The 14,410-nt window shown below is 38.8% G+C and overlaps 1 pseudogene; it reads right to left on the minus strand.

The window, feature by feature from the left end:
• LOC106847067 (amine sulfotransferase-like) overlaps nucleotides 1-14,410 on the minus strand; it is a 175,475-nt pseudogene that overhangs the window by 109,734 nt on the left and 51,331 nt on the right.

Here is a 14,410-nt window from a genome sequence, read left to right on the forward strand (position 1 = left end):
AAATAGGTGAATGGATAGAAATATATATATCGTATATGAGTACAATGGAATTCCTCTCAGCAATAAAAAGGCATGAACAAAGCACAATAAGTTGGATCATTACAAAGGCATTATACTAAGTGAAGAAAGAAGGTTATGTACCTTGTGATTTTACTTTTATGACTTTCTCAAAGTGACAATATTTTAGTGATGGAGAACAGACCAGTGATATCCAGGTGTTACAGTTGGGAGGTGGATGTGACTACTAAGGGGCAACATAAAGAAGTCTCTTTGTGGCGATGAACAGTTTTGCATGCTGATTGTGCTGAGGGTTACATGAATCTACACCTGATAAAGTTTCTTGATCTCTAATCACCTCACACACCCAAAACAAGTGCATGTGAAAAGTGCTGAAATCCCAGCAATGACTGTATTTGAGTTAACGGTATTGTACCAATGTCAGCTTCCTGCTTTTGATCATGAACTGCGTTTATGGAAGTAATGGTCATTGGGGAAGCTTAGTGAAGGGAATACCAGGATTCTCTGTAGTAGTTTTGCATCTTCCTGTGAGTCTTAAACTATTTCCTAATAAAAATTATAAAATAGAATAGTCAACATAATCCTGAAGAAGAACAAAGCTGGAGAATATCAAGACCTATTTTTAAACGTTTCATTTATAAATAAGATTGACAAATAGAAATGGCAAACAAGAGGATATATTGGAGTATATGAGGAAGCCATTTGGTGTAAACCTAATTCAGCCTGACTTTGTTTTTTCCAAAAGGGTCTGTCATGGCCATGGAGCATGCATTGCATATCTGCTTTAAACATTTACTGTGGCAAGAACAAATGCCCTTAAGATAAAGGCGGAACTTCCCCCACATTGGGATTTTCTTAAGGATAAGCATCTTTCCTTAGGCTGCACTCACCTGTGATCACCCAGCTCGAGACAACAGAGCTGCCACCCTGCTGTGCCCACCCAGACAGCAGACCTACCTGCTGTGTCCATCAATCGCTGTGCCAACAGAGCAGTCTCGTGACTATTGTCAAAGGGACATTTCAATGATATGTGAAACATCCTCTTTGTGGGTATGTAACCACTCTGTACACCCCACTTCTTCGGTGCCCTTTCTTCCTTTGGGAAGAAAGGCCCCAGGCCATGGTCCTCACATTTTAGCTCAGAATAAACTGTCCCAAATTTTCATTTATAGATTGGTTATGGATTATTTTCATCGACAAGATATTTACAGAAGATTTTCAAAGGTAGTACAGAGAGTGCATTCAATATTTCTTCTTCCTTTCACAGTGAGAAGCCTATAGCCACAATATACTTGCTTATTTGTTCAACCCTACTGCACATGTAGTTTCAGAATTGCTAGATTATTTTCCCATGAGAAAGAAATTTACCAACTGTAGCATGTTGTTGGTATTCAGTTCTTTTGTCTTCAGAATTATAGTACCTAGACAAAATACTAGTTTCTAAAGTTATTTAGATTAGATCCGCTTTTCCCATCCTGTTCAGTCGGGTCATGACATATGTCTGTAATATAGATGCATCCATCTGACACAAGTGAAATTCCACACTGGGTTCCTTTAACATCACGGTAGCTTTTGAAATTTAAATACATTAAAAGTCACCTTTTGTGGTGGAATGCATATATACAATCCTGTATCCTCGACTTCAGAAATTGTTAGGGCCTAAAAAGTCTCGGATGGCTGGCCCAGGTCCAGCTGCAGCATCCACCCATACTGTTGTCCCTTTCACTCTCGGTTCTACAGCCACCTTGCACCTGTCAATTCCCACGGTGCCACAATACTCCTGATTTACAGGCCTTTCACCCAGCTCCATATTCTCTGCAGGAAGCTTTCCCTGATTTCTTAACCTAGGCTACGTCACCTAGTTACAGTGTAATTGATTCATTTATTTTTTTATATTTATTGTAGTCTAAAGTTTATATTTATTCATGTTTTTACTTAAAATCTCTCCTCTCTCCACACTCGTGCTGAGACTAAATGATCTATGAGAAAAGGGACTTTGACTATTTACTAGTCTATGACAGGGCCTGATACACAGAAATCATGAAATAAATATTTGTTCAATGACTGAAGTCTTAAAGGAGAAATAAAAGTAACTAGGCAGACAAAGAAGAAAAATTCTTCCTGGGAAAACAATTAGGATTGTGAGAACTTACAAGATGAGGAAGGAGAGCAGGTTGCTTTCCTGAATTGCCAAGTAGTTCAGTGTGCTTAGAGGTCAGTGTGTGGACAGTGAAAGATAGATACCAACGGAAAAGCTTGACTTGAGAACAGTATGCAGGAAAGTCCCCTGAGGAGTCTAGGATGAAAGGAAAATGGTTATGGAAGTGAAGAAACCCAGGAGCCTGTCAGTTAATGCAAGTACTTCTTTTAAAAAGAAGAAAATACTAATATTGCCACTATCAGTTTAAAAATCAGAAACGGATTTCCAAGTGAACAGCAGACTATGAAGAGCGTATATGTGTACAAACAAAAAGTAGTGTGTTAAAGTTTTAAAATCCAAATAATTCCCACAAAATTACTGATGTACAGAATCATCTATGGTCTTCACAGCAATTATTCCTAAATAAGAAGCATCCCATTAAACAGATAATTTCCTCCAGATCTTGGACGACGTTGGATCAATTCTCTCTCTCTGATCTTGTTCTCTGCAGAATAATTTTTGTTCTAGATGGTAGAAGATTCTAGCTTTAAATTGTGTTCTAGCCTGGAGTAGGGTCAGTAAAGTGTGTGTGTGGTGGGGTATGGGAGGATTTACCATTGCAAACAACTTAATTCTGTTGATCCAACTATACATGGATGAATAACTCAACCAAGTCCAAGTCAGATGATCCAGCAACCCTGTCAGCTTTTCCACAAAGAAGAAATAACCAAAGTGGCTCCTGTTTAGTCAGCTTATTATAGAGCTATTATGATAAAAGAGAAGGAAAAAAATGTCATGAGGAAATAAAGATAGATCCTGGTATTGGAGGCCTTTGGAAGGATGGTAAACATAAGTGGGTGATGGATCCTGGTGTTACTTCATTGTCACAACAATTCTTCTTCTCTTCTCAAAGCAAATAAAGAGAACCATCGTGAAGCATTCTGTCAGGGACAGACTGAGCTGCAACCTGAGGGACTATGTTCATGAAAGGGTGCTATGGAAATAATCTTTCCACCAGTCCCATATTTACATGGCTTTTCTCTGTTGGTAAATAGGGAGCTGGGAATTAAAAAATAGTCTGTAAGTGAAGGTGCAGGAAATTTGTCTTCTCTAAATAACCAAACTGAAAATTTACACAATCAAGTTAAGGAAAGAAATGTGCTTATTCATTATTCAAAGTTTAAGATAAGCAAATACAGGGCAAAAAGAATCAAAAATTCCTCTGCATTGGCTTTACATATTTGTGTAATTCTTTTTTTTAATTGAGTTAATAATAGGTTACAATCTTGTGAAATTTCCGTTGTACATTAATGTTTGTCATTCGTTTTGTAGGTGCACCACTTCACCCTTTGTGCCCACCCCCCACCCCACCTTTCCCCTGGTAGCCACTAATCTGTTCTCTTTGTCCACATTTTTAAAGTCCTCATATGAGTGGAGTCATACACAGATTATCCTTCTCTAACTGGCTTATTTCACTTAACATCATTCCCTCAAGGTCCATCCATGTTATTGCAAATGGAATGATTTTGTTCTGTTTTACAGCTGAGTAGTATTCCATTGTATATATACACCACATCTTCTTCATCCATTCATCTGTTGATGGGCACAGGTTGCTTCCACATCTTGGCTATTGTAAATAATGCTGCAATGAACATTGGGGTGCATAGGACTTTTGGAATTGCTGACTTTAAGCTCTTTGGATAGATACACAGTAGTGGAATGACTGGATCGTATGGTAGTTCTATTTTTGACTTTTTCAGGAATCTCCATACTGTTTTCCATAGTGGCTGCACCAGTTTGCACTCCCACCAGCAGTGTATGAGGGTTCCTTTTTCTCCACAACCTCTCCAACATTTGTTACTATTAGTTTTAGATATTTTTTGTCATTCTAATGGGTGTAAGGTAATATCTTAGTGTAGTTTTGATTTGCATTTCCCTGATGATCAGCGATGATGAGCATCTTTTCATATGCCTATTGGCCATCCGTATATCTTCTCTGGAGAAATGTCTGTTCACGTCTCCAGCCCATTTTCTGATCGGGTTGTTTGATTTTTCGTTGTTGAGTTGTGAGAGTTCTTTATATATTATGGATATTAAGCCTTTGTCAGATATATGACTTCCAAATATTTTTTCCCAGTTGGTGGGTTGTTTTTTCGTTTCAATCCTGTTTTCATTTGCCTTGAAGAAGCTCTTTAGTCTGATGAAGTCCCATTTGTTTATTCTTTCTATTGCTTCCCTTCTCTGAGAAGACATGGTGTCCGAAAAGATTCTTTTAATACTGATGTCAAAGAGTGTACTGCCTACGTTTTCTTCTAGAAGCCTTATGGTTTCAGGTCTCACCTTTAGGTCTTTGATCCATTTTGAGTTTATTTTGGTGAATGGTGAAAAAGAATGGTCAATTTTCATTCTTTTACATATGGATTTCCAGTTTTCCCAGCACCATTATGAAAAAGACTTTCTTTTCTCCCTTGTATGCCCTCCACTCCTTTGTCAAAGATAAGCTGTCCATAGATGTGTGGTTTTATTTCTGTGCTTTCAATTCTGTTCCATTGATCTGCGCACCTGTTTTTGTACCAGTACCATGCTGTTTTGATTTCTGTAGCTTTGTAGTATGTTTTGAAGTCAGGGATTGTGATCCCTCCCGTTTTGTTCTTTTTTCTCAGGATTGCTTTAGCAACTCGGGGTCTTTTGTTGTCCCTTATGAAATTTAGGATTCTTTGTTCTAATTCTGTAAAGAATGTCATTGGGATTCTGATTGGGATGGCGTCGAATCTGTAGATTGCTTTAGGTAGAATGGACATTTTAACTATGTTTATTCTTCCAATCCATGTACATGGAATGTCTTTGCATCTCCTTATGTCGTCGTCCAGTTCTCTCAGAAAGGCCTTGTAATTTTCGTTATATAGGTCCTTCACTTCCTTAGTTAAATTTACCCCAAGGTATTTTATTCTTTTTGTTGCAATTGTGAATGGTATTGTGTTCTTGAGTTCTTTTTCTGTTAGTTCGTTATTAGAATATAGAAATGCTACTGATTTATGCAAATTGATTTTGTACCCTGCAACTTTGCTGTAGTTGTTGATTACTTCTAAGAGTTTTCCAATGGATTCTTTGGGGTTTTCTATATGTAAGATCATGTCGTCTGCAAACAGCGAGAGCTTCCCTTCTTCCCTCCCTATTTGGATTCCTTTTATTCCTTTTTCTTGCCTGATTGCTCTGGCCAGGACCTCCAGTACTATGTTAAATAAGAGTGGTGATAGAGGGCATCCTTGTCTCATTCCTGTTTTCAGGGGCATGGCGCTCAGTTTTTGCCCATTGAGTATGATGTTGTCTGTGGGTTTGTCATATATGGCCTTTATTATGTTGAGGTACTTCCCTTCTATGCCCATTTTCTTCAGAGTTTTTGTCATAAATGGCTGTCGGATCTTGTCAAATGCTTTCTGTGCATCTATTGAGATGATCATGTGGTTTTTATTTCTCAGTTTGTTGATGTGGTGTATCACGTTGATTGATTTGCAGATGTTGAACCATCCCTGTGTCCCTGGTATGAATCCCAACCGATCATGATGTATGAGCCTTTTGATGAATTGCTGAATTCTGGTTGCCAAAATTTTGTTAAGAATTTTTGCATCTATGTTCATCAGTGATATTGACCTGTAGTTCTCTTTTTTCGTGGTGTCCTTGTCAGGTTTTGGTATCAGCGTGATGTTGGCCTCATAGAATGTGTTAGGAAGTGTTCCATCCTCCCTAATTTTTTGGAATAGCTTGAAAAGGATAGGTATTAAATCCTCTCTGAACGTTTGTAGAATTCCCCAGGAAAGCCATCTGGTCCTGGGGTTTTATTCTTTGGGATGTTTTTGATTGCTGTTTCAATCTCTTTCCTTGTGATTGGTCTGTTCAAATTGTCTGCTTATTCTTGGGTGAGCTTTGGGAGATTGTAGGAGTCCAAGAAATTATCCATTTCCTCTAGGTTATCCATTTTGTTGGCATACAGTTTTTCGTAGTATTCTCTTATAATCCGTTGTATTTCTGCAGAGTCTGTTGTTATTTCTCCTCTTTCATTTCTGATTTTGTTTATTTGAGCTTTTTCCCTTTTTTTCTTTGTAGGTCTGGCTAGGGGTTTGTCAATTTTATTTATCTTCTCAAACAACCAGCTCTTTGTTTCATTGATCCTTTCTACCACCTTTTTCGTTTCAGTAGTATTTATTTCTGCTCTGATTTTTATTATTTCTCTCCTTCCGCTGACTTTGGGCTTTATTTGTTCTTCTTTCTTTAGTTCATGTAGACGTACTTTGAGACTGCTTATTGGGGGTTTTTCTTGTTTGTTAAGATGTGCCTGCATTGTGATGAATTTTCCTCTTAATACAGCTTTTGCTGTATCCCATATGAGTTGGTATGGCATGTTATCATTTTCATTTGTTTCCAGGTATTTGTTGATTTCTTCTTTAATTTCTTCAATGATCCATTGCTTGTTCAGTGGCGTATTATTTAGTCTTCACATCTTTGTGCCTTTCTCAGCTTTTTTCTTGTAATTAATTTCTAGCCTTATAGCATTATGGTCGGAGAAGATGCTTGTTATTATTTCAATTTTTTTAAATTTGTAGAGGCTTGCCTTGTTTCCCAACATATAGTCTATCCTTGAAAATGCTCCATGTGCACTTGAGAAGAATGTGTATTCTACTCTTTTAGGATGGAGTGATCTATATATGTCTGTTAAGTCCAATTGTTTTAGTTTTTCGTTTAGCTCCACTATTTCCTTGTTGACTTTCTGTCTGGATGATCTGTCCATTGATGTAAGTGGGGTGTTGAGGTCCTCTACTATTATTGTGTTGTTTTTAACATCTTCCTTTAGGTCTGTTAATAGTTGCATTATGAACTTTGGTGCTCCTATGTTGGATGCATAGATATTTATAAGCATTAATTCTCCTTGATGAAGTGTCCCTTTGATCATTATATCTTGTCCCTCTGTCTCTCTTTACGTGCCTTATTTTGAAATCTGTTTTGTCTGATATAAGAATTGCAACACCTGATTTTTTTTGCTTGCTATTAGCTTGAAGTATTGTCCTCCACCCCTTCACTCTGAGCCTGTGTTTGTCCTTGGGGCTGAGGTGTGTTTCGTGGAGGCAACAAATTGTTGGATCTTGTTCTTTAATACGTTTTGCCACCCTGTGTCTTTCTATTGGAGAGTTCAATCCGTTTACATTGAGAGTGATTATTGATGCATGTGGACTTAATGCTGTCAATCTGTTGCTTGTTATCTGGTTTTCCTGCGTTTCTCTTCTTGTGTGCTTTAGCCTATCCATTTAATACTACAATTTCTTATGCTGAGTTTCTTAGATTTTTCCTTATTTGTGTTTTGTGGCTCTGTTCTGTTTTTCAGTTTAGTGGCTACCCTGAAGTTTGTACTTAGAATCTCGTGTATAATATAGTCTGTTCTCTGGTATTCTCTTACATACTTGGCCTAGACTGATTTAGTCCCTTTGCTCTTCCCCTCCTAAATTATTATTTTCATTTCCTATTCCAACTCATGTTATGAGTTTGTAGTTAGAGTGATAAGATCGTCTTTGCTTTGGTAGTTTCCTTCCCTTTATCCTAATGCAATAGTTGAATATTTGCTATCCTATTCTGATTCTATCTATCTGTCTCCCTACTCTATGGTTTGTGACCCCTTTCTCCCTTTTTTCTTTTTTCAGGTAGGAGAGCCTTCTTGAGGATTTCTTGTAGTGGAGGACTTTTGGTTACAAATTCCCTTAAGTTTTGTTTGTCTGGAAAAGATTTAATTTCTCCCTCATAGCTGAAGGATATTCTTGCTGGATAGAGTATTCTTGGCTGAAGATTTTTATCTTTCAAAGTTTTGAATATGTCACTCCATTCTCTCCTAGCTTGTAAGGTTTCTGTAGAGAAATCCGCTGAAAGTCTGATAGGAGTTCCTTTGTAGGTTATTTTCTTCTGTCTTGCTGCCCTGAGTAGTCTTTCTTTGTCTTTCATTTTTAACATTTGTACTACTATATGCCTTGCAGTAGGGTTTTTTACATTGACAAATCTAAGAGATCTGAAAACTTCGTCTACACACATTTCTCCCTCTATCCCTAGATTTGGGAAGTTCTCTTCTATAATTTCATTAAGCACACTGTCTGCTCCCTTTTCCTTTTCCATGTTCTCAGGAATTCCTATGATCCTTAAATTCTTTCTCATTGAATCTGCTGTCTCGGGCATTCAGTGAATCCGTATTCTTTTTTATCTGGTCCATCATGTTTTTCATCTCTAGTAATTCTGTTTGATTCTTCGTTATAATTTCAGCGTCTTTTGTGAAGTAACTCCAGAGCTCATTGGCTTGTTTCTCTATCTTTCTCTCTACCTCATTGAGTTTTTTGATTATAGCTACTCTGAACTCATTTTCACTTAGTTTACCTATTTCCAAGTCCTCAGGACTTAATTCAGTGTTTTTATTGTTTTCCTTCTGGTCTGGAGCTTTTATAAATTGCTGGATGGTAGAGGAGTGGCTTTTTTGCATGATGGTAGAATTCGGTTTCAGTTACAGCCTGTCGCCACTAGATGGGGGTCGAGAGCCACGCATCCTGAGCTCTCCGCCTTCAGGCAAGATGGCAACGCCCAGCGCGGTTTGCTGGGGTGGGGGAGGGTGCGGCGGTTTCTCTCGAGCACCAATCTGGATTCGGATCAGCTCTGTTCTCTGGATTCCCGTGGCCCTGGCTATATGGAGTCCCCACACACGGAAGCTTTCTGCCATTAGCGGGTTTCCACTGTACCAGTGGCGGGAGTCCAGGACGAGGCCCCAGCTGCATGGCCCCTCCCCCGCTCCTGCCCGCACCTACAGCAGCCATCCCAGACACTAGGGGAGGGAGCGAACATCTCTCCTACCCCATTCCAGCTCCTCCGAGGCCTGCTGCAGTGACTCCGTCCTCTGTCTTTTTGGATGCTGTAGGTCTCTTACAGTCTGGCATTAGGTTATTAGCTGAAATTCAGTTTTTTTCCAATCCTTTGTTGTAGTTTGGAGAGGAGAGAGTCTGGCGTCAGCTCACCCCGCCATTTTGCTCCACCTACTCTCCCATATTTGTGTAATTCTAATGCACAAATGTTGTAGGCAATTTTCTTCTGCCTTGAATTTAAAGTTTTTCATTAATATTCCAGATAAATTTAACAGGAAGATCTTTCATCTTTTCTGAAAAATCTGGCAAATCTCTCATTTGTGACACAGTCATATGATTTTTCAAATCTCCAGTTGTGCTTGGAAAGAGAACATAAGTTGCACTTATCAATGTATTATCACGTAGATTAGACATATAGTAGATATGACATATAGTAAAGATAGACATATAGCAAAATATGATTTTGTTTCTTTCAGTTGCCAAAAATTACATGTAGCAATGATTAGTACTGATGGCAGAAAAACGGAGAATAAGTTAGTTGCAAGTGAGTTGTGCTCAAATAAGGTATATTTTGCTGAGAGCCTTCAGATCTCTGGATCATTTGACTGCATCTCTGCCACTTTGAATTGAGGGAAGTGAGAGGTAGTTCCTGGATCAGGTCTACAAAGCTCGACACTTCTCTTAATGATCCCAAGCAACAACTGGCTTAATAGTCACATAATCTCAGTTTAAGCCTGGACTTTAAGGTATTTTAAATGAGGACTGAGATTACTTCTATTTACATTTTTAAACTTACAGATTGATTATATACTTCCAAATAAATAAAGTGAACTAATTGCATTATTTAAGGAACCAATAATATGGTATGGACCACTCCAGTTGATAAGAGTAACATAATAAAGTAATACATGAATGTTAAACTATTTGAAATCCATTTCTATAATGAATTATCAAACTCTTCTGTTCTTCACCGTATCAGTATTGTTGCACAGTCTATGCCCTGTTTCTCATATCTTTTCCTCTTGTTTCCTGGAGCACAACTGCGGCCTCAGGCACAGGTCTCCTTTGTGCCAGTAGGATCTCACTGAAAGTGGGCAGTATCTCTGAGATTGGCCCAGTCGGGATAAGAATGCACTCCCCTGCCTCAGTTCAACTCTTTTTTTCGAACATATCTCCCCTGACTGCTCTTCTCTTTCATAATGCAAAGGACCAGACTCAACAACCCATAGCTGAGAGGGCTGAGACCCTATTACTATCATTTAGTTCACATGGAATGTTATTATATACACATAACACAATAAGTTGGAGTGAAGTTAGAGTTCAACTCTGTTACAAATGACTTGCCTCTAGCTCTTAATGGATGAGAGGTCCTCTACATATCACTCATTTGCAGCTTCAATATTGACTAGCTGTTGGAACTTGGGGTCAAATAAGCAAATCCAACCTTATATTTCTGAGATATGTTAGGAAGAAGCAATGGTATACTAAAAAATGCTATATAAATAAACGTAAGATTCTAATTTAAATTTACATAGTTATAGAGAGAATTATCTTGTCATTATATATTTACATTGTGTAGTGACGTTAACCAACAAACCCTGGGTTTACAAAAGTCAAAGGGCTCACTGCTAGGCTCTCTGTGGTTAACAGAATTTTGAAGCAATACAATGACTACCATAGAGAAGTTTATATTCTAGTTTGGATAATGAAGTAATCTCAAATGAAAAGAATACATTTAAAAAAATAAAACTCACTGGTGGAATTTGAAATGCACATTCCAAATGAGGTTACACTGATTTCAGTCGGATAATGAATGTAGTAGGTGATAACTTTTAAGATGAATTGTAAACTACCAAGAAGCCATAGGTTAGTAACACATACACATAAATCACAGAAGAAGGAGAAATCATACACTCGGTTGATAAAAAACCTTGAAGCAGGGGATGCAGCTCGGATGTAAACTCTAGGAGTTGAGAGAGAACTTAGAGGTCTCCAATATAACCTCCTATGACATAAGAACCCCTTCTGCAATAGCCTGAAAGAAGACCACACTACTTCTGATTAGACCCTAGCATTCCAAAGGGCATGCTACTCCCACAAGGCAGCCAATTCAACGTTCAGGCAACAAAACTCACAGGAAAGCTGTTACCTATACAATGAACCAAAATTTAGCAGTGAAAGGCCTTCAAGTATTTGGGCATGCCTTGCCCTTGATCATGGCAGAATTGAAGCTCCATGGAGGACACCTGCTATAAACAAGGCGGTTTTCATACTTCCTTCAGTAATTTTCCACAATAATCCTGCACAGAACATGTTACGATACCCATTGACAGAAGGAACTAGGCTCCTGGATGTGCACTATGACCAAGCTTACACAACTAACAAGACGCAGGGCCAGGACTTCACCCATGTTTGATCCCAACACTCACATCTCTCCTCTCCTCTTGATTGGCCGTTTGAAGTTGATCAGATTGGTTATGTGTGCTGCACCTTAGACCAATGGAGGAAAAGAGAGGCAAAATGGGATGTGATTATGAAAACTGACTTAAAATGGAAATTCAGTGAAATTAATGAATGAAATCTATTAAATGTAATCTGAACTACTCAATCAAAATAGTTTCAGTGAGAAAGGAATCTGGGAGTTTGCTAGAACGGCCTAGGAAAATAACAGATAGACCAATATACCATCAGACTAAATAATCTCCACTTTGCATGAAAAAGGGATTCCATCAAAAACATGGCAGTCTCCCAGAGACAGTAGATTAAGGGGAGGCTAATGAGACCCTCCACCCGGGTCAGGGGAGCCTTTGGGTGGGTGAGTGGGCCTGAAGAACCCTGCCTACAGTGTGGCAACAGGCAAGTTCCCACCCACTCTACGCATGGTGGTGCCCACTCACACCACCGTGGCTGCTGGGATTCCCAGTCACAATGTGAAATGCTCGAAGTTCTCTGGCACTGACACACGTTAACCTTCAGAAGGGAACTTTACCAGCTGAAGCTAGCTGTAAATCGAAAAGATGGCCATGTGTCATGAGAATTTACTTAAGTTTACAAAGAAACAAAATCTCTACTACGATTCCTTACCAGGCCATTGCCTACACCACTCTGCAGTTTTTAATTGGAGCCCTTCTCCCTATTGCAGGCGGCATCCTGCAGTCTCCCTCAACAAAGTGGGAGCCAACCAGGCAGTTTGGGTTCTGATTGTTGGCATCATGGTGTTCTTGCCTGGGTTTTACCACCTGTTCATCACTCACAGAGCATACCAAAGCTGCCAGGGCTACTATGACCTTTCAGATTGTGATGACTAGCTCCCACCAGAGCCAGGAGAAGGGTAACAGACAGCGCTGAGCAGAGCTTTAAGGCATTTGGCAGAAGCTGTGAAAATCTATGCCTATGCCTTAAGGAATTCTGCAGCTTTCTAGATGCTCAGCGAAACTATGTTCAGATTTCGTAAATCTATCCCCAGATCGTCAAGGGTGTTTGCAATTAGTCTAATAGGAAACCAGGACTTGCTCTATTTTTCTTTTGCTGGCCCTGGCAAAATCCCTGACAAATTTATCCACATGGATATCTCTAGTGGAAGAATGACAATGTTAATTGTATGGGAAAGTGACAAACTATTCTATAGAAGAAAATTTTGCCACCACCATCCTATTTAAAGCTAAACATTTCTTTTAAGTAGGCTCCACTGATAATTTGATCTTGTGACAAACTGCAAATGCACTTAGTCTAATTTCATGTTACTAAGTAATTTACTTGGAAAATTTTTGACTATCTTGTCTCCCACACTTATCTCTAACTTTGTGTACAGGGATCTTGGTAAAATCAAATATCAATTTAAGAAAAATAAAAAGAGCACTACAGTTGTGTTACATGGAGGCCCCTGGAGCTTTAGAGTAGAACAGAACTTGTTTTAAATCCCAAATGCAAACTTTCTAGCTGTATAACCTTGGACATATTACTGCGAGACAGAATTTGGAGCATAGTTCCCAATGTTTGGGGATTCAGTAGGAAAATAAAGTATTTAATATCAACAACGTGGGACATAGGTATTCCCAAAGGTGTCAATTCCTCACTGTAAAAAAGGGTTCTAGAGAAGACTGCACATAAAGTTAACTAAAACCAAAAGGAAATTGCTTCCATTCACTTCAAGCTAACATAGGAGAGAGGGCCACCCAAGAGAGTTAGACTGCTAATCTGTAAAATTTATAATCTGTCTAAATCTGGACGTTGAGTTGCCTTTTATTTGTATGTGCCTTCTGCTCTTGAGTCCTGTATAGGAAAAGGGCAGATCAAGGATTTGTGGGGCTGAAGCTTATGTAATTTGAAGGGGTCTCTTCAGAAAAAGAATACAAAATTAGGATTTTGAAATCAGTGCAGGGCATGGCAAAGGGACTATGCAAGGGTGGGGCCCTGAAGCTTAAACTCCACTAGCTTCATGGTCAATGTGGCTCTGATAGAGACGGTGAAGAGAGGATCTAGAGAAAAGGACTGAGTGTGGGGATACGTCTGCAGTTAAGGCTGTGGCTGCATATTTAGGGTAATAACTGAGAAAGAATTCCTAACTTGTAAGGTAAAGGGTATCATCCTATAAAAAGAAATACTTTCTGAAGTGTTGTAGATAAAGGATGTAGGCTTAGAGTTGTGAGAGATAAAGAAAAGAGTGCATTTTCTGGGCAAAGAATATTGGCAATGGATACAGGAGAAGAAAGATACTCTCGTGTACTATCCTTAGGATAAACAAGACATACCTAAGTTAAAAGAAGTATTATGTACACAGATATGAATGAATGGGAAAAAATGATAAATTTCTAAATATTCCTTTGTGATCTATCCAATTGTGCTAAACGAACAGGGATGACAGAAGCTGTAATCTGTTTGGGCTCTGATAGCATCATCACAGTCCTCACACTTATAAGAAACCACTGACTATAAGAAAAGTTCACTGGAAAAGTAACCAGTAAAAGGTCGACCACAAATGTAATATGAAAAATGATTATCAAAGAGCAGCTCATGTAGGCAACAGGTGACTGAAGAATGAGTCAGCGTCTGAGGGAGATGCAAGGACAGGTCTGAGACAAATTTCACATATTACAGGATTTAGAAAAGATGGCCCGGATCTTCTGCGATGTTTGCTTCAAAACAAAATACAAGAGTGGAAGGGCATCACTTAGGATTGACAACCCTGATCATTTTGGAAAATGAATTTAAATACTCAGTGAATTTAAAGGTGCTTGGAGAGGATGTGGAGAAAAGGGAACCATCATACAACGCTGGTGGGAATGCAAACTGATACAGCCACTACAGAAAACAGTATGGAGATTTCTCAAAAAATAAAAACAGAAATACTATGTGATGCAGCTATTTC

Source organism: Equus asinus, chromosome 24 (genome assembly GCF_041296235.1).
Source record: "Equus asinus isolate D_3611 breed Donkey chromosome 24, EquAss-T2T_v2, whole genome shotgun sequence".
NCBI classification, from domain to species: Eukaryota; Metazoa; Chordata; class Mammalia; order Perissodactyla; family Equidae; genus Equus; species Equus asinus.